At 38.7% G+C, this 20,255-nt stretch overlaps 1 protein-coding gene across 5 annotated transcripts in view; it reads left to right on the forward strand.

Moving 5' to 3' along the window:
* The window catches only part of AGBL4 (AGBL carboxypeptidase 4), a 1,382,976-nt gene that overhangs the window by 807,709 nt on the left and 555,012 nt on the right, over positions 1 to 20,255 (forward strand). The window lies entirely within an intron of this gene.

Here is a 20,255-nt window from a genome sequence, read left to right on the forward strand (position 1 = left end):
AATGTGGTATCTATTTCTCCAGTATGTGAGGGGGACATACTAGCTGGCTATGTCCCTTGATTGAAGCTGTAGTTGCTGTAAAGTGGTCCTCTCAACACAGCACCTCAACTTCCAGGGTGTGGTAACCACTCCCTCGCCCTCTCCTTTCCATTTCCTGCCTCTAGGTGGTATCTCAACTCTGGCTACAGTACTGTCCGTACTGGGTTTTCTTACACTCTGTTTCCACCTTTGAAAATAGTCCTGCTTTAAACTGTTTCTGTATTGGCTAGTTTGAGTATGCCACCTAATTTCTTGCTGGGACCGTAAGTATTAGCCTCTATGTGGTGTTTTGTTTACTTGTTCATCTTAGTATTGGTTTTGGTTTTTACACAAAAACATGAAATTGTCTCAGTTCAAGTACTAAATTTTAGGCAAGTCCCATCATCTCTCTAGACTTTAATTGTATCATCTCTAAGTTGGGGATAATGATTTCTACATCTCAGGTTGTTATGAGGATTAAATATAGAAAGTTGAGTAAAGTATTTAGCACAATTATTGGCATATAGTAGATGCTCTGAAAATACTGGCTTCCTTTTCTTTCCTTTTTTAAATTGCTTAACACTTGTATCTGTCAAAGGAGAATATATGATATTGGGGAATTGATGGAGCAGGCAACACTTCAGTAAATGTGACAGTGACTTTTTAGGCACTGGAGATGTTTAAGCCCCGCCTGGGTGCCACTTGGCAGGAATGCTAATTCTGAGAACTAAAATGAAAAGGCAATCTAATGAATGGAGATTTCATCCCCTCCTCCATCATGCAAGGCCCACCTCCACCACTTTTAAAGAAGGAATCAATTACCTGGGTAGGATTCTCTAATAATGCCCACACTGCAAGCGATAGGATTTCAAAGTGAGCCTGTTCCTTGGTCTACTCACCCATCCTCACCTGGACTTTCTGCCATCCCTTGAATAGGACTTTAAAAGTTGCATGCTAAATAAAATAAACCAGATAGAAGAAGACAAATACTGTATGATATTACTTGTGAAATCCTAAAAAAAAAAATGTTGAACTCATAGAAACAGATTCAAAAAGTGGTTGCCAGGGGTTAGGGTTGGGGGAAATAGGGAAAAGTTGGTAAAAGAGTACAAACTTTCAATTATAAGATGAATAGGGTCTGAGAATCTAATGAATAACATGTTGACTCTAATTGATAATACTGTATTGTATAATTGCAGTTTGCTAAGAGAATAGAACTTAAGTGTTCTCACCAGAAAAAAAATGTACATATGTGAGGTGATGAATGTGTTAGTTATTTAACTCAATAGTAGGAATCCTTTTACAGTGTATACGTATATCAAATCATCATGTTGTACACTTTAAATATATTGTAATTTTGTCAATTATACCTCAGTAAAGCTGGAAAAAAAGTAACCTTGCAGTCTTGAGTCTGGCTGGCTCAAAACATATCTCACTCGTGTACCACACACCCTTTGTATCCGTCTCTATTTTCATTTAATAACTTTTTGCACTAAATATGTGTTTGACTCTGGAGAAACAACATTCAGTCAATAGATATTTACTGATCACTTATTGTGTGCTAGATTCTGTTCTAGGTCCTGGGGATACAACTTGAACAAAATAAAGTCTTTTTACTCATGAAATTTTCATTCTAGAGGGTGAGACACACAATAAAACAATATAAACTATGATATCAGCTACTGGTAAGTGACATGAAGAAAAGGAAAGCAGTAAGGAGAAATAGGGAGTTATAGAAGGAGGGTTATTTTAAATAGTGTGGGACATCTGGGCAAAAATCTGAATGAAATAAGGGAGTGAGCATCTGAAGATCTAGAGGAGAGCAGTCCAGGCAGAGGGAACAGAATGGAGTTGAGGCCCAGAGGTGAGAACAAGCACGAAGGCCAGTGTAACTGAGTACAGTGAGCAAGTGGTAAGAATGAGATCTGAGAAATTGCCAGGAGTTGGATCAGATGTAGAACTTAGTAGGCTATGGTGAAGACTTTGGATCTTGCCCGAAATTTTTAATGGGGAGGCACTAGAAGCCTTTGAACAAGGGAAGTGATATGAATCTAATTCATAGTTTAAAACATCACTTGGCTGCTGGCTTGAGAATAGACTGAAGGGACCAGTGAAAGAGAAAGAGCAAGAGTGAACGCAGGGAGGTGAGTAGAGAGGTTGTTGTAGTAGTCCAGGAGAAAGGTGAGGAGGGCCGCAGGCAGGGAGGCTGCTGCAGTGGCCCAATGGAAAGGAAATGGTGGTTTGAGGGAGACTAATAAGGAGGCAACTGCAGTGGTCCAGGGGAGAGTGGGTGGGGCTTGGGTACTAGAGGTAAAATGCTGAAAAGTGATTGGATTCAGGACATATCACTCATATAGGGTCAAAAGAACATGTTGCTTGTGGATATGATGTGAGATGTTAGAGAAAGAGTGGGGCCAAGGATAAAGGCTAGGTGTTTGGCCTCAATGACTGGTTAGTGCAATCGAAGGAAGAGAATCAGGAATTCAATTTCAGACATGTTAGATTTGAGATGCCCGCTAAATATCCAGGTAAAGCTGTCTAGAAGGTAATTAAATATATGTCTGAAACTCAGGGGAAAAGTAGGGCATGAGATAAATATTCAAGAGTTAGCAGTATCTAACTGGATTTTAAAGCTCCAGGATTGGATCAGAGTGTAGAACAAGGGCAGAATGCATTCTGGCCCTGGGAGCGTGCAGGCCCTGTTTCTCTCCTCTGCTATTCTGTGAGGTCCTGGTGAGACAGGGCCATCTGGATCTGGGTTACTTTCTCAGGCTTGGAGTTACATACATCAGGATTCTGATTCTAGCTCCACCACTAGTCAGCCATGTGGCCTTGGGGAAACAACCTCTTCAAACCTGTTTTCTCATTTTTGAAAGGGACATGTAAATAATAATGAATGGAATGTAACAGGGCCTGATACATAATAAGCCCTTAATAAATGTTAATTGTTAATTTCTAGAGGATCATACTTATTAATGTTAGGAACCCAGTGCTTTCCCCCTTCCTCCTCTCCTCTTCTTTCCTCTTCTTGGTCCTCTTTGGGCATGAATGAATTTGGGAGCAAAATGACTGCTTTTTCAGCTCTTATAATATCTCATTTGATGCAGAGAACAAATCTATTTTTACATCTATGTACTGTTTATTTACACAGATTATGTCTTCATTGTATTTAATATCTTAAAGTCTTCTTTTTAAAGAAAAAAAATGACCTGGACAAACAGTGCTTGGTCAAAGAATGAGTGATTTTTAACCAATTATTTAGTAAGGAGCCATCATTTATGTGCTTGGCTAAATTTTATCCTTGTTTCTCAAATCTGCTTGCGAGGACTCAACACAGTTTTAGTCTGTAGACGGGTTTATACAGTAACTGATTTCAAAGACTGTTCATTTGAATTACAGTTTTGTAAATAGAATTGGATTTCAAATGAGAATTCATATGCAGAAATCTCACGTAGACTCTATTGTATGGAGTGCTCTTGATCTACCTTTGATGATTTGAATCAGACACGTTAAGGAGGATCAGTGAGGTGATGGTGATGGTGCTATGCGCTCAAAAAATCAAAGATTTTTATGCTGGGGAAAAATCTTTTGTAGTCACTTATTGATTCATAGTCAGTTTTTAAGCACTGCCTAGGTAAGAGGTGCTGGGTGTACCAAGACAATAAGGAAAGCTCACTATTCTCAAGTAGTTTCTGTCTAGGAGAGGGAGCAAGCACACACACACACACACACACACACACACACACTCTCAAACATGGGTTCACTGAACTGTGTAGATGTTATGGTAAAAATCTCTTCAGGGAATAGGGAACAGTAGAATCCTACACTTAACTAATTAAAAACTAAGGCCCACATATGAGTATAATTGGGGGTATTCCCTCTAGCTTGAAGTCTCTGTGTAATTGCTTCCAGCCAAGGAGAGCACTGACGGACAGCACAGAGTGATGGTGTTTGTTGACCAAGAGAAGAGAGATGCTTGTCAGTGACTCTGAGTGAGGGAAATGCTTGTTTCCTGGTGTTGTCTGGAATGGCAACAATGAGGACCTGGAACACTGTGGGAAGCTTTAAAATATTTAGACTGTGCCAACCTACCGTTGAGGTATTTGTGTACTTAACTTGATAGAGAGATGAATTATACATTGGAGTCTTTTCCTATCGTTTCATCTACGTGTGTTGACAAACGTCCCATCATTCTCTAGGAAGCACATGCCGTGGGGATTACCGCAACGTTCTGCAGACAATTTACTTGTAGTGTTTTTGTCCCATATGCTGCTTTCTCTCCATAACAGCTGCCTTTTTATTTATTAAAACACAATCACTGAACAGGGAACTTTTCCAGACTCCCTTTTCTCAAAGTGGCATTTTAGAATGCAGACTGAATGCACTCCCTAGTGAATGTATAGTTACTCCCAAGATTTTGTCTCTTTGAAGTGTAAGAAAGTCCTTGGCCAGCTCAACACAGTAGCCAAAAATTTCAGTAAAACTCAACTGTAATTAAAAGAAAACATATTGTCTTAATTAAAATAAAAAGCTGAAAACTCTACAATTTTATGCCAACTGTCAGTGCATTAGATTAGATCCTATATATTTTTTCATGAATAATTTTGGCCCTATCCACATGTTCTTCCTTGACCATCTATCCAGGCACACAGATTTGTTTATTTCTCAATTTTCAAAGGAGCGTATAATATCCTCCATTTAGTTGACTGTAAGAGTATAAGATTATGCTTTTAACTACCTGAGCAGACTATTTGTATTCCAAGAATTTGACACGAAGTGGAACCTCAAATTCTTTGCTAACTTATTCTAAATAAAAGCCAAGTTGCAAGAAACAGCATTAATGGAAGTCTGCTTGAAGATACACATTTCATTAGTTCTTCTGTCCTTGGACCACACTAGATAACCTGAGATCTGCATTGCTGGACTGCATTACCTTTGTGCTTCATAGAGTTGCTTTTGTAGAATTGCCCTTTGACATATTGCCTTTGGTCTGCATTGAGGGACTCCATAAAAATAATATTATGAATTTTCTCAGTGAATTTACTCTACAGATAGTAAGAAAACATTTCTGAAAGCATGAGAAAAATGTGTCAGATTTCATTACCAGGAAAAACTATAAGTAGTTGGCTTATTTTTGCCCCAAGCAGCTAGATTATTTTTTATTTTATTAACTGTTAAGAACATAAGAGTTTTCATAATTCCTTCTTTGCTTTGGCTACTAGGAAACTCAAATTTAAAACCTACTTCTAATGAGTACATATAACTTTATGGTATGCATCTGTTTGTGGTAACTTCACTTCAAACTTTGTTTCATTTACCTCCCCATGATATCTTGTCTTCATTTCCTGTTTTGTTTATTGTTTATATTTCTCTTATGTACATTTCTATAAGTCACCTCAAATTTATTTTGGACCTAGAACTGCAAGCACACACATACACAGACACACAATGACATTTTTGGTCATCATGAGGTCAAAGGTCCAGGAAATTAACTGACTTGGGCCCTTTCTTCATGTGTTTGATATAAAGCAAATAGGTGTTTTTCCCTGATATTTCTAGATTTTTATTGTAAAAGGTATATTGGCTCAGTTTGTTTTGGTTTTTGGTTTGTTTTTGTTTTTTGTTGTTTCATTGGGGCTTTTTTTGGTTTGTTTTTTCATCAAAAGTGAGTGTGCACTGAGTTTAGGTAGAGAGAGAATCTCTGGCTACCTGAGGACAAGATTTGAGACCCACTATTAGGTTTGATTTGCCCTCTCCCCACAATTTGTCCTAGAAGACATCCCTTTTCCTAGAATGATACTTGTGTATAATCATACATATGTAGAAGATCCCTCAAATGGCAAGGTTCTGAGGTAGTTTGAGGGAGATTGTAGTCCAGTTACCCCTCTCCATTGAATTATTAAATACTGGTTTTGGGAGTCAGGTAGATTGGGTTCAAAATCTAGTTCTTCTATTCAGGAGCAGTAAGACATTGACATATTACTAAACTCCTCTCTCTCTCTCAGATACTTTATCTTTAAAAATGGGATAATAATTCTTATATCCCAAGATTACTGTAAAGTTTGAACAAGGTAATGGGCTTAGTATGGGCCTAACACACAGAAAATGCCCATTAATAGGTGGATATTATTACTATAATGACCACTGCTACTAGTCTTATCCACGTTTATATCTATTCCCTGCCATTGTTGTGTGTCCTGCATACCCATGCAAGGTGTTTATCACCATTGAGTTCATCTGTTCAATTCAATTACTGTGCCAGAAACTTCTAGACGTTAAAAACGTAAATATAGACATAGAGTTTCTGCCATCAAGGAGCTTATACTCTAGTGGAGGGAAACAAAATGTCAGATAGTGATAAATGCCATGAAGAAAATAAAACAAGGGAATGAAAGAGAGTGACTGTAGTTAGGGGTCTAATTTAAAATAAGTGGTCAGGAAAAACTCCTTGTGGGGTGACATCTGGAAGATATCTGAAAAATGAGAAGGAGTTGAGAGAAGAGCATTCAAGAGAGAGGAGGAGAGGAAGCAGCAAACAAAAAGGCTTTGGAATAGGAATGAACTTGATGTATTTGAAGAATAGAAAGAAAGCATGTGGGCAGAACAGAGGAGGAAAGAAAGACAGCAGTGCAAGATAAAATTGGTGGAGGTCACATCATAGTTATGAGTTTAGCCTTTTTTTTTTCATCTGCATGGGAAAGCATAGAAGTTTTTAAGCAGGTATATGAAAAGATCTGATGTTAACTTTAAAAACCTGTTCCCTTAAACAGTATGCAAAATCCATCTTCCCGTGCTTTTTGCTCTGCTGAGAAATTCCTTCATCTTCCCTTTATTCTGTGGTGAACTCTTAACCACCCATCCATCAAGGCCCAGCTCAAAATGGTCTGAATAACCTCCCATGTCACATATGATTTCTCTGTGCCCCCATTACATGTGCATACAACTCTATCACAGAACTCAGAACACTTCTTATCATGGTTAGGATGTCTGTATCTCTTGCAAGACTGAATTTCTCAGGGCATGAGGACAGGACTGTATCTTATTAATCTTTAAATTTCCCATACTTAGAAAACTGCTCCCACAGAGAAGGTGCTGAATGTGTGCTTGAGTTTTGCATTATCCATATAGAGCTGCTTTGACTGACTCAGGTAACTGAGAATTAACCAAGTTTTTTTTGCTTTTTGTGTTTTTGGCTGTGCCGCTTGGCTTATTTCCCCAACCAGGGATCAAACCTGGGCCCACGGCATTGAAAGCACCCTGTCCTAACCACGGGACCTCCAGGGAAGTCCCTTAACCAAGTTTTTTAATTGGAGGTAGCCAGGTGGGGCATACTAACCTCAGAGGCAGGGCTTCAGTTCTCTTTTCTGTAGCCTGCATCTGTGGGCTGCTTGGCATTCAGAAGCACTTTTGATCAGCTGAGGCTTTGCTCCTCCCAGTGGCATAGACACTGATACAGCTATATTCTGACTGATTTACAGGTAAATAGAGATGCAGTTTTCCACCAAAACTAATCCAGAAAGAGCAAAGTTGCCACCCTTTTCACCCTTATCCTCCCAAATACACATTTACAATGCTGGGAATCTGTCTTCAGCAAGCTGGAAGCCTTGAGCTGGACTGCAACTCATTTTTGAGAAATACCACCTTCTGTAAGGTCTCAGCCCAGAAGGACAAGAACAATTGCTGAATTCATTTTCCAAGTCATTCCTGCCTCTGGGACTGATGCAAACCATGCTGTCTAATAAATCTTCCATTAAGACCTCTCTCCTTTCATTTGCCTCTTGATCCCATCACCTTTGTCTTCACTCCACAGGATTTATTTTCTTCTCATCTTTTTTCCCTTATTGCAATAATTTGTCAGTTTGCAGAACACTTTCTTAGGCTTATGCTTCCAAATGGAAGACCAGCTTGAGGAGAAAGGTATAGTCTCCCTGATCTCTTTACTCTCACAGCCCTCCTCTTTCCACACTTAACACTACTTTCCAACACCTTCCCCAAATTTCAGACCTACCTCAAGATTCCCCCTAGAACTCTCCCAGAAAGTATTAGGCCAGTTGTGAGAGCTTTTGATAGGAAGCTGGTTGCTTTTCAATAGTCCTACCTGTAAAAAGAACCTACCTGTTTCTTCTATTTTAGCTAACATTTCTCCAAAGTCCACTATGTGATCTCTGGTAACGTTACCTGGATCTTCTCCCTTCCTTGGTGCCATCATAGGCAAAGCAGAGGATGCAGATGTAAAGCAGAAAAGGTCATTTGGAGAAAGTGGAGCAAACGTATAACACATTTGGCTGATGATATTACTTAGTCTTGTATTCAAACCCCACCCTATTCCCTACAATTGAATTCAAGCTCCTCTTCAGACTCCTCACCATGATTCCCACATAAAACCTATGCTTTAGCTTCATGGTGTAGTTACCTTGAATACATTTCATGCATTCTCATCTCTTGTCCTTTTCATGTATACTCCCTCTGTCTGAGAAATCTTTCCTCCCATTTGAATTCCTCTTCAGGAATCCTTGTGTGATTACCTCACCTGTCTCTCCTGTGAAGGTCCCCATTACTTAGCTAGTGTTCTGTTCAAGTGTTAGCTGTGGAGTTGAAGCCCTGACTAACTGCCACTGACTAGCTGTGTGATCTTAAATGATATCTTATGTGGACACTCCACATGTCCCCCGCTGCACACTTCTTATTCAATCCAAGAAGCAGCTGAATGTCTGAGCTACCCCTACAAAGAGGTGAAACAGGCAGCTGCTTACATAGTAAGATTTGAGGCTCTCATGTGATATGAACATTTTCCTTTACTGGCCTTTGATTAAAGCTTTGAAGATATCTTATAAAATTTCATTGTAATGAAATTCTTAGAATCATAACCTCACAGACTTTAGAATCCTAGAAATGTCAATTCTATGAAGATCCTTTGAGCCTCAGTTAGTTTAATCTTGTTTTGTTCTGTTTTTAATCTTCTTGTTTTGTAGTTTGATAAATTGCTTTTCAGAGAGGTAAATAAGTTGGCAAAGACCATATATGTAATTCAGAATTTCTTTATCAACATTATTCATCAACAACATAATTTTAATTATCTAGAAGGCAAATATGTCTTATGTTGGTGTTGTTTTACGTCTCAATTAAATTGGTTATATATAAGTGTATAAGATGGTTTCTCTAGTTACTAAGAGTAGAAATGTATTCTTTTTAACTTAGACAAAAGGAAATGCATTTGAAGGATATTAGGGACCTACAGAGTCAGTGGGAAGTGGAGAGAGACCCGGACTTGAGGGTGAACAAGAAGTAAAGAGCTTCAGCACCAGGGAGAGGAAACCACAAAAAACGTGGCCTTTGAGTGGAACAGTCTGGTCGGGAAATGAAGGATCACCAAGTCTTTCATTATTTTCTCTCTCTTCAAGGTACAGATTCCATGGAAGTCATATCTGATTAGCCTAGACAGGGGTATGTGCTTCGGCATGGGATGGCAAGGCCTTTTTCCCTGTGACTCCAACACACTGTACAAATGAAGAAGGAGTCATTTTAGTATAGGATATAATTTGCTATACTTTGCTTCCTTTTGTTAGGAAGAGGAAATATATGCCAAGCAGCCAATATTTACTAATGCCAACTACAGTAAGAATCCTTCATTCAAAGAAAGTGAGGTAGATAATACCAATATCTCCCAACTGTAAAGCTCTGGTGTATGTCAGGGACATTACATGTATTTTCTTATTAGATCCTTTGAACAAATCTGAAAGAAAAATAATATCCTTCCCATTTTAAAAATCAGAAAACTGAAGGTAAAATAGAATAAATCAACCGCTTGCCAAAACCTGGATTCCAAACCAGATCTAAAATCTATGTTCTCCCTATTTCTCCGAGTCTTCATGCATGTGAAGAGGCTAATGCAATTCCTGGCACCTAGTAGGTACTCTGTCCTGGAGGAGCAGGAGCAGCAGGGAAACGTTACTGGTACTTGCTTCCCCCCAGAAATCCACTGGTCTTCACTTTATTTAGATGTTACCTCATCAGAAAGGCCCTCCATGACAACCCGGTATAACTAACATCACCCCCTTCCATTACTTTCTATTCCCTTATCCTTATGTTGCCTTTTTTTTTCTTCATAGCACTTATTACCTCCTGACAAATATGTATATAAATATATAAATAATATCTAAATATATATATTAATATAACATATATATATATTTTTTTTCTCTCTCATAAAAACAGGGACTTTGTTTTTTTTTTTTTTTTTTTTGCGGTATGCGGGCCTCTCACTGTTGTGGCCTCTCCCGTTGCGGAGCACAGGCTCCGGACGCACAGGCTCAGCGGCCATGGCTCACGGGCTTAGTTGCTCCGCGGCATGTGGGATCTTCCCGGACCAGGGCACGAACCCGTGTCTCCCGCATCGGCAGGCGGATTCTCAACCACTGCGCCACCAGGGAAGCCCTGGGACTTTGTTTTATGTAGTAATTTATCCTCAGCATTGAGAACTGTGCTTGATAAGTAATTGTTTGATCAATGAACAAAACACATATAATTGAAAGAGTGGGTCTCAGCTTTGCCTCTAACCTCCAGTGTGGCTTTGCCCAGTCACTGATGTCTCTAGACTTCAGTTACAAAATGAAAGGCCCAAACCCACCCACTCCCATTTGCCTTGTTTCTTGCCACCTGAATTCTGTTTTTCTGTTTGTTTGGTTTTTGCATATTGTGCCTCTCTGCTGGCTTTCTTTTGAAGAAACTAAAAATCGTTTGAAAGACACTGGACTAGATGATCCAAAAGTCCCATCTCTCTATGAAAGTGTATAGCTGTGTCAGTATAAAGAGTTTATAGACCTCCCAGATAGATTACAAAGAAAATCTTTCAAAAAACAATTATGTATTTCTTATTGGAAGAAAATAAAAAGTTCCTCATCTCCTATACTTCTGGTTCCCAAATTTCAGGAAGCCGGTAGATGACTTGTGAAGTTCATTTACTCATTTCAGTTACCAAAAGCTCTTTATTGAGTCCAGTGTATTATTTTAATTAACATAATAACCCTGAAAAGTGGGAGGTTGTGAAATACAGGAATTTAGAGCTTCTAAGATTAATAAGTCCACTGAAGTATGAAAGCTCTTTCACATAAATTTTTAACTGTGAAGATCCATTGTGTGGAAAGGAATCTGTACCATTCACCGACAGACGATGGGTACTGAGAAATGGACTTAAACACTGTCTTCCATGTGATGAAGACCAAAATGCCAGAGCTGACTCCTATGAATCAGCATTTCAACCAGTTTTGTCAGGAGCTCCTTTTAAAATGTAGCTCAGATTATTTCATTACTCTCAATATCTCTACCCTACGTGGCTTCTCACACAAACCTCTTACTAAGGGCTGCAAGCCCCTATAAAATGGTCTCTCTCCCTTTCTACCTTATTTTCTACCAATCACCTCCTCGCTTATTCCTGTTTAATCACACTGACCTTCCTGCAGTTCCTAGAGATACACCAAGCTCGGACCTTTGTGCTTGTTGTAACCTCTGGGCCACTATTTTCTTGGGGATATGTATAATATAATAAAATATTGAATATAAAATAATATAATAATCCATATACACGTGGATTATTTCCTCACATCATCCAGTTTCTACGAAATGGTTGTCTCCGTGACAACCCTAATTAAAATTGCCCCCTCCATTACCCTCTCTCTCCTTACCTTGCTTTATTTGTATTCATTACACTTATCATTACTTTACACTGTATTATGTAATACATTGATTTATTTGTTGATCTCTCCTTCTCACAATTTAAAAGTTCCATGAAAGCATGGAATTGCTTTTTTACCTCTGCTTCCCCAACATCTAGAAGAGTGACAACATGGGAAGCTCTTAGCAATATTCATTGAGTCAAAGAGGAAGGAAAGGGTGAAAGGAAGGACGACATCAAGGTTGATTCTGAGGTTTCTGACTTGTACACTTGGACAGATGGGGATGGTGGAGCTACTTACTGAGTTGGGAGCATTTTCAGAGGGCCAGGTTTAGGGGAGGTCAGGAGATTCATTATATTCAGCTTGAAATTGAAGTAATTTCGAGACATTCAAGAGGAGCAATTAGGTTGGCAGATGGATAGGATGACCACATAATTTATCATCATCCCAACTGAAAGTGAACAGGGAAACCAAAAATAAAATTTTATGTATTTTTGAAATATTTCATGTATTGACCACCAATTGTTTTCTTATGTTGTATTTACAAAACAATTATTTTAAAAGTCAAAATTCATTCTAAAAGTAAAATTAATATACATCCATGTACATTAAAGCAAAATTTCTTTAAAACTTACATTTATTTTCTTAAAATAGCACTGTTATTTTTCGCATACATTTATACACTTTAATCAGCTTTTTAGTTACAGGTGTATCTAATACTATGTCATTGGTATTTTTATGAAAAATATTTTTTCTAATATGGTTTTATTTTTAGTTTTTGATGTCATTGCCTTCAAGTCTTCTTTAGAATTGAATTTTTATGGTTAATAAGTTTGAAATTCTTCACACATTCAATTGATTCTCCTTTATAGATCATAATATTCTTAAATAAAAGGCATTATCTCTCTAGGTACTGAGGTACCTGGTAGAGTTCAGCAAATTCTCCCAAATTGAGGACATTCTCAGTTACAAGCTTTTTAGTATTGAAATATATAAGCGTTTCAGTCCAAATATTTTCCTAGTTACTATCTTGTTTACTCCTTTCCAAGAAATTTTCTTAGATAAATTTTTTTATAAAACAACTTTTGTCAAATAAAGTGCTTTTTCTTGATTCTTTTACATTTTCACCAAATGCAGGTACTACAAAATTGTAGGCCTTCCCAATTTCATTCCACGCTGGTACAATATATAAATATCTAATTAAAAATAGGAGCTTCATCGAAAAATTATCCTCCTAAACTGAGGTTTCCCAAAGTATAATCATTGAATTTCAGAAATAAATCTTGTATTTCAGTTGTGCTTTCATCATTTAATGTGTGCAATTCCTCCCTTGCTTTTGCAGAGATAAATGTCATGACTTCCTGTTTGAAAGCTTTGTTTTCAATAATTGCAATTAGATAAAAGCTTTAAAAATTAAAATACTTTGGTGCTTCATTTGTTGAATACTTGATTAAAGATTTTCAATTGATTTTGAACAAAATGCAACCAAAATTCTGTCCTCTTTTAAAGATCTCATTAACAAAATTTAGGGGTCTCATTAACAGCAAAAACAAAAAGTAAACAAAAAAACACAGCAAAATCAACGTTGATTAACAAAGTGGCTTATTAAAAAGCTCAAAATCTCTAAGATCCCACTGATGGCAGACAGTAAAGAAAATAAACATGGTCTGCTTTCCTGAAGCTTAAAAAAAATTGTTTGTATGTGGTTTAGCATTAGCTTCATAAAAAAATAAATAGTTTACTTATTTTGTGTAGATTTTGAGAACTGTGGTCTGTGTTTTGAGGGTAGAAAGTAGAAGCTTGTTTTGGATGCAATTTTGATTTTTATGGACACCTCCAACCAACACAAAATAAATTTCTACTCCGTAGGTTTGTTGATTTAACAAGTACGTTGCTTTTATCAAAATTTGTGTTCATATTATCATAACAAAAAATAAGTAATTTTATCTTTCATGTTGAACTTTATTTTACTGAATTAACAGTATCATTTCCACTAAGACAGTATTTAGCCTTCAACAGAATGAATTTCCAAAATCTTTACTTTGATTCCATGAATTGGATGCAAATAACTGAATTACATTGAAATTAAGTTAAATTATTTTCTATTTGAAACACCTGATGACACTGACATAACATTACTGATTTTAGTTCTTATGCTAACAGAGAAAAGACATTAACAGCTACCACTGTATATACAAGAAAACTTGGAATTAAAACTGATTGAAATGATTTTAGAAGAACAATCATGCACTCTAATTAAAAGTGATACCACACATCACTCTGAAGCTTTTCATTTAAAGTACATTGCTCTAAAATAATTTCAATCATTTTTATTCTATGGATCTGCTTTTATATATTTAAATTAATAGTATTTGGACATACGTCTTCTTAAAATAACTGTTAAACCAAATAGATGCTGGTGTTTCTTCAGCAACATTGTGTCTTCTGGTTTTAATGTGGCCATGTTATCAGTACACCCCCTACAGTGGATCATAAATACTTACAAACATTTTATGCATGTGTCATGTTTATCACTGAATTTCAAGAGGAATGAAAAGTTAGTACTCAACTTTCCTAAAATATGCACTTTTGTATTTTTGAGCTCATTGCTGGTGAAATGTTTGTTGCACAAATTGTTTAGGAGTAACCAAAAAACAAAATAAATAATTTTAGATTTGCACCATATGATAAATATGCTTAGAGCAGACTATTCTCTATAAGCAGGACTGGTCAGTCTCTATTTCCCAAACATATTTCACATATGCCTAACCTATAATTTTCCATATTTTTGATTGATCCCACCCACTAGTGACCTTGAGGCTCCATTCATCTAGGTTGCTGCATGGGCCATGGCATGATTGTCTGGCATAGCCAGTTGCCAGTAGTGAAAACACCTTTGAATACATCTCCCACCACCATTTGGGACCTGAAGGAGTTAACTGCCTTCCTGTATCTTGACAGACACACTTAATTTTATTAGAGAGCACATCTCCTTGAAAGAGAGGTATTGGTTACATTGGGTATGGGAAGGATCAGGAACAGAAAACAGGTTTATCACTGTTTTCTTTCCTAACTCTGTGTTTAAATGGTTCCTCATCCCTTGTCACCTTTTCTTTGGTCCCCTATCCTACCTGCTTTGTCTATTTCGTACCCTAAGCACACTTAGTATGAGCTTGGAATGCATTATTCTGAATCAAGAGCGTGTGATGCCAACTATCCTTCATACAGAGCGTGGTGATAATCACAGTTACCATTGTGAGCACCTGTTATGTGTTGGGTACCAATCTCATCTCTAATTGTCAGAACAGATCTGTGAGCTAGATATTGTTTTCATTTTATAGATGTGGAAATCCAGGCTCAGGGCTACATGCCTGATAAGTCATGGAAGTAGATTAGAGCCCAGGCCCATGTTCTTTCTACTGTACAATGACTACATTTCTAAAAGGCGTCAAAAGCTGGAATTGAACACAGCTCTGTCTATTCGTTCTAACCCAGCTCTGCCTGACTTATTTATTCATTCATTCAAGAATATTTATTGAGTGTCGTTGTATAATAGGCTCTGTGCAGGGGGACACTATAAGGAGATTCCAGTCTAGTGACTTCATATCCAGAACCCTTATTATTATTTCACCTACGATGGAGCAACAGAATAACTTGGATACAAAACTTGAGTGCAAACCTGAACAAGTTGCAGCTGCAGCTGGCCACCCCATCCCAAAGCACCAGCATTCTGATACTGCCTCATACCCCCTCTTATGTCCCAGCAAACGACAGTTTGGAAAACATAGTCATTTTCACCTAAGAGTCATAACAGCCCTAAGAGGGATTCAGGACACATTTCAGGAACCACTTTTTACACAGAGGCACCAAGAAAGGTAGAGTCCTGCCCAAGGACTGCAGCTTAGACTAGCACCCAACTCCTAGTTCTTTGTCCAGTGTCCTCTTCTTGCCTCCTCTCAGGAATCTGGATTGGAGAAGATAGAGTACGTGACTTAGAGCCTCTCTTTGCCTGAGGAGCCTGTCCTTGGAGTTTCTGACTGCATTAGCATTCTGCCAGCAGCCACATGTAGGCAGGAATATTGTTGCTGTCCATGACCATGGGGAATAATCAGTCTCAGCTATTCCCCGGCTCTAAACTAGCCAAAGTAATTGGGTTTAATTTTAATTTTTTTAATGGCTTGGAATTAATAGAAGCAGCTGCTGACACAGTGTGTGGGTGTCCTTCTCCAGAAGGCACAGACAAAAAAAAAAAAAAAATCCTACACATAAAATAAACTCTGAAAAATAAACAACAGAGTGTGTAGGACACAAAGGTTAATTCAAGAATCGAGCAGTGTCTTTTATCAAAAACTCGGCTGGCAATATGTAGCTCTGTCTCTCTCCTCCCACCACTAGAGCCCATCAACCCCTGATAAGATGGTAATCTGATTAGACACTGGGTGTATAAATGTGTTGCCTGTAGCTGAGCACTCCCTCACTCTCTCTTTCTCCCCCTCCCTGTGACTCACCAAGAGATTAGCTGTGACAAAGTGCGGAGAAAGATAAGAATAGATATGCCGGTGACAGGAGCACTATTATAATTATTTGGGGGAAGATAGAATTGGAATTAGGAGCAGGTTCTCTTCGCCTAGGGAGGGTAGATTTATAATGTGGGCAGCCATGCTGGTGCCTGGCTGTGCCAGACGCCTGAGAAGAAAAGGAGGGGGGCCCACTGGCTCAAGCCAGGAGATGGTCTGGGTTGTTCCAGCCAAACGTACACTAAAGGCCATCTGTTGTCATGGATGACAAACCAGAGATTCAGCAGCCCTCATGAAGGGACTAGGGATGAAATCTTTCTTCAATTTCAAATATACCTGGGAAACTGGATGCCAGTTTGCTCCCTGCCTCTGGGTAGACGAGGAAGGGGAACTAAGAGACTGTTTCTGCACTTGCTGGGTGAATTTCAGATTTCACCCAAATTGTTGGGTGAATTTCACAGCCTTGGTGTGGTAGAAAGAATATGTGTTTATCAGTCAGACAATAGTGTACAGCAAACAGGTAGCACATTGTTGGCATATAGGAGGTGTTTAGGATATGTTACTCCCTTTGGAGGTGTCTGAATGACTTGGTTTTGTTTACCTCCTTTAGGATGTACCACCTTAAAAGACAGATTCTTTGTTATTTCCCTCTCTGCTCATTTGAAGAAAAAAGTTTGTGTCTACTGTCAAAGAACACCCTGGGGTTGGAACTCATCTAACATCCATATTTTCTGCTTAATCAGAAAGGAAATTAGGGCTCCTGTCTCTCAGGGGTCTTGAGGAGGGGTAGGGAATGAGTCTTATGTACGCCTTCAGGTCCTGGGCTTTCTCCTCTTCCTCTGTGCTCTGGTAACCTCCAAAATGATCCATTGGGAACTTGGCTGATGGTTTGGACAGAGGCAGAGAGGATAGAAAATGGGAAGGAATCATCCATCCATTCATTCATTAAACCATAAATTCACCTACTCATTCATTCAACAAACATGCTTTGAGCTCCTCTTCAGGGTCAAGCACTGCGCTAAGTGCTATGGATTTTGAGATGAATCAGAAACACAGGAGTTTCTGCAATTAGTATTTAGAGCAATTAGTTATTCCTGGAATTGTTGACGAAGACTTCGAAGAGGAAGTGTCATTTGAGCTGGGCCTCACTTCTCTACATAGGAATGCACTATGTAGAAAAGTATGGGAAAGGCAATTACAGATAGAACAGCATTTAAAATGGCATGGAAGTTTCTGAAACATAATGTATTCAGGGCATGACTCACAGTTTCACATGGAGAGAGCGTAATATACAAACCTTGGTGTGGCTGAAATTATTTACTCTAATATGTTAATATCTTAAATTTCACTCACAGATATATTCATTTATCCAATTCATGAGCATTTTGGAGTACCTTCTCTATTTAAGGCTTTGTATAGGTCCTCCAGAACCAGATGAACAATATATGGTTCCTGCCCTCAAGGAGAACTCAATCCAGTGGTGGAGAAAGGCATATATTCAAGTCGATATAATGAAACAGAGGCTATAGTAGAGAAGTATACGTAGTATGATTGTGAATGTGTTCAGTATGTACATGCATGCAGCCTGTGTATGTGTGTGTGTGTGTGTGTGTGTGCGTGTGTGCGCACGCGCACACTCAGCCACAGGTGAATGCATGACTGAATCTGAGGATGTTGGTTACCGCCTCCCTCACACACGTGGAGGGCTTCTTTACTCATCAGGATGGACCCAGGATGATGACTTGTTTCAAGAGCTGGATCACCCTTTAGTCTCTGAGTCCTGAGAGCACACATCACAGGTCTTGTAATCAACCCGCACCTCTGGCAGGATCAGGTGTTAGATTCTTTCCTTTCTGGAGTCTTCTAGGGAGTCATGGACAACCTGTTTCTCTTAAGAAGTATTCTTGACCCTACCTTCATTTTTATCATAGCATTTAGGATAAAGGAATAACTTCAGAGGACTATTGTGAAGATTAAAGGAGTTAATATATGATGAAGTAGTTAGAATGGCCTAAACAATTGTTATATTATTTCCATTGATATCTCAGACTCTCTGTGCTAAATGGAATCAGAAGGTTGCCTTGTTTAACTTAATATAGAGTACAGGAACCTTTTTATGAGATCCCTTAAAGCTTCCCATGTACTCCCCTGTAACACAGACCTTTCTACTTTCCCTTCAGCTGAACGTTAAAGAGTCTCTACTTTATGCTGAACTAAGGTCTACCTTCCTATGATGCCTACCGTTTATCTGTGGAGAGGAGTCTTCTTTTCCTTTTACAAGTGCTTTTAAAATAAGCAAGTACTATTTGAAACTTCTCTGTACCATTTCTAGTGAGAAAGAGAGGGAAAGGTAACACTGTTCCTGTCTTCAAGAAGCCTACCTTCTCTTTAAAGAAATCTCCAATTACTTTTGTTGCTTATTGTTAAGGGACAAACCAGTGATAAAACTGTTTTAATATCAAATGTCAAAGTAGAGAAAAATTAATGACGGATGAATAATCAGAGAAGACTTCAGAGAGGAGGTATGTTAAAGGACATAGGCATTTATTTATTTATACATTCTTTTGTTCATTAATTATTTAGTTCGTTTAAAAAAATATTTAAAGCTTTATTGACAATCTACAATATGCCACCTCTATGAGTAAGAGTTTACCAAGTGCGTAAGGTGTCTGGCAGGGGAAGAAGTACAAGTGGAGAAAAGATCAAACACAAAGACACAGAGGTACTGGAGGTATGGCACAACATTTTTAGGGAGTTGTGAGTAGTTCAGTGTGAATAAAACAGAGTTCAAGGAGGGAGAAATGACTGACGATGCTGGAATCACAGAGAGATCTCGGGGAGCCTTTTGAGGATAGGAAGTTGAAGAGTTTTTAACAGGAGAGTACTGGTGAGAGTACTGTGAGACAAGATTTCTCTGGAAGCGGAAGGTAAGGCTATGAATTGGTGTCAAGGGGAGAAAGGCAGGTGGCAAGTTACCATGGGGACGATGAGCACAGACTTTGGAGTCACGTTAGCTTGCGTCTAGTACAGGCTCTGCTGCTTACCAAACTTGCAACCTTGGGAAATTTTTTTTACCTCTCTGAGCTTCCATTTTCTTAGCTGTGTAAAGAGGATGTTAACAGCCCCTAGCTCATAGGGTATTGTGAGGATTCAGTGATAATGCATATAAAAAATTTAACATGATGCCTGAGACATAGTGAAACGTAATGAGCAAAATAAGAGAAAAACCATAAGCACATTCCAAATGAGAGACACGTTTCTCCTACACAGCCCCATTCCTCTTTTCCTTTAATCTTTGTGTTACTTTGCTTCCTCATGAATTTGGCCTGCTGAATTCTTCTCAAACAGATTTTCGTTAGTATCCTTAGCAGAGTCTGGAACATTAAGCCCTGAGCAACGTCTCAGCTTTCTTGCATGATCACCGCAGTGTCCATTACCTGCGTTCTGCCTTCAAATCAGGTTAGGCATCCAACCTACTCAGGAGAGGAGCTGGGACAGCTGCAGGCATTAGTTGAATTCTCCTGGTAGCACATGATCAAATTTGGTGGAGACGGCAGGCTCTCAGAGTCAAGTTGCTAAACTTGGCTAGAATAGGAGAACACTGAGGTGAGTGAATTTAAAACATGGATCTTAATTGAATATACTAGTACCTAAAGAGTTGAAAACATCAGTGTCATAACCTGAGGGGCTTGTGACTGTAGGAATCGCTTGTGTATGAAGACACACTCACCTTGTGCTCCAGGAGACTCAGACTCAGACCTCTGAGTCAGGGCCTGAAGCAACTGTCACAGGCCATTGGCTGGAGACCCTGAGGCTCATTTACTTCTACCAGCCTAACATTTCTGCATGTTCAGTCACATACAAATGTAGACCATCATCTGTTCTTTTTATACCCTTATCCCTGCGCTGGTCTGTTCTCCCTCTAATCTTGGTTTTCCACTGATCCCGCCTCTATCCAAAACCTTCTACTTTTTACTCTTGCCTGTGAAACTCAACTCCCAGGTTAATAATCCCCCTCGGACCCCCAGTGTTTTAATCCACTGCTTCC

The sequence above is a fragment of the Kogia breviceps genome, chromosome 1, assembly GCF_026419965.1.
Source record: "Kogia breviceps isolate mKogBre1 chromosome 1, mKogBre1 haplotype 1, whole genome shotgun sequence".
NCBI lineage: Eukaryota > Metazoa > Chordata > Mammalia > Artiodactyla > Physeteridae > Kogia > Kogia breviceps.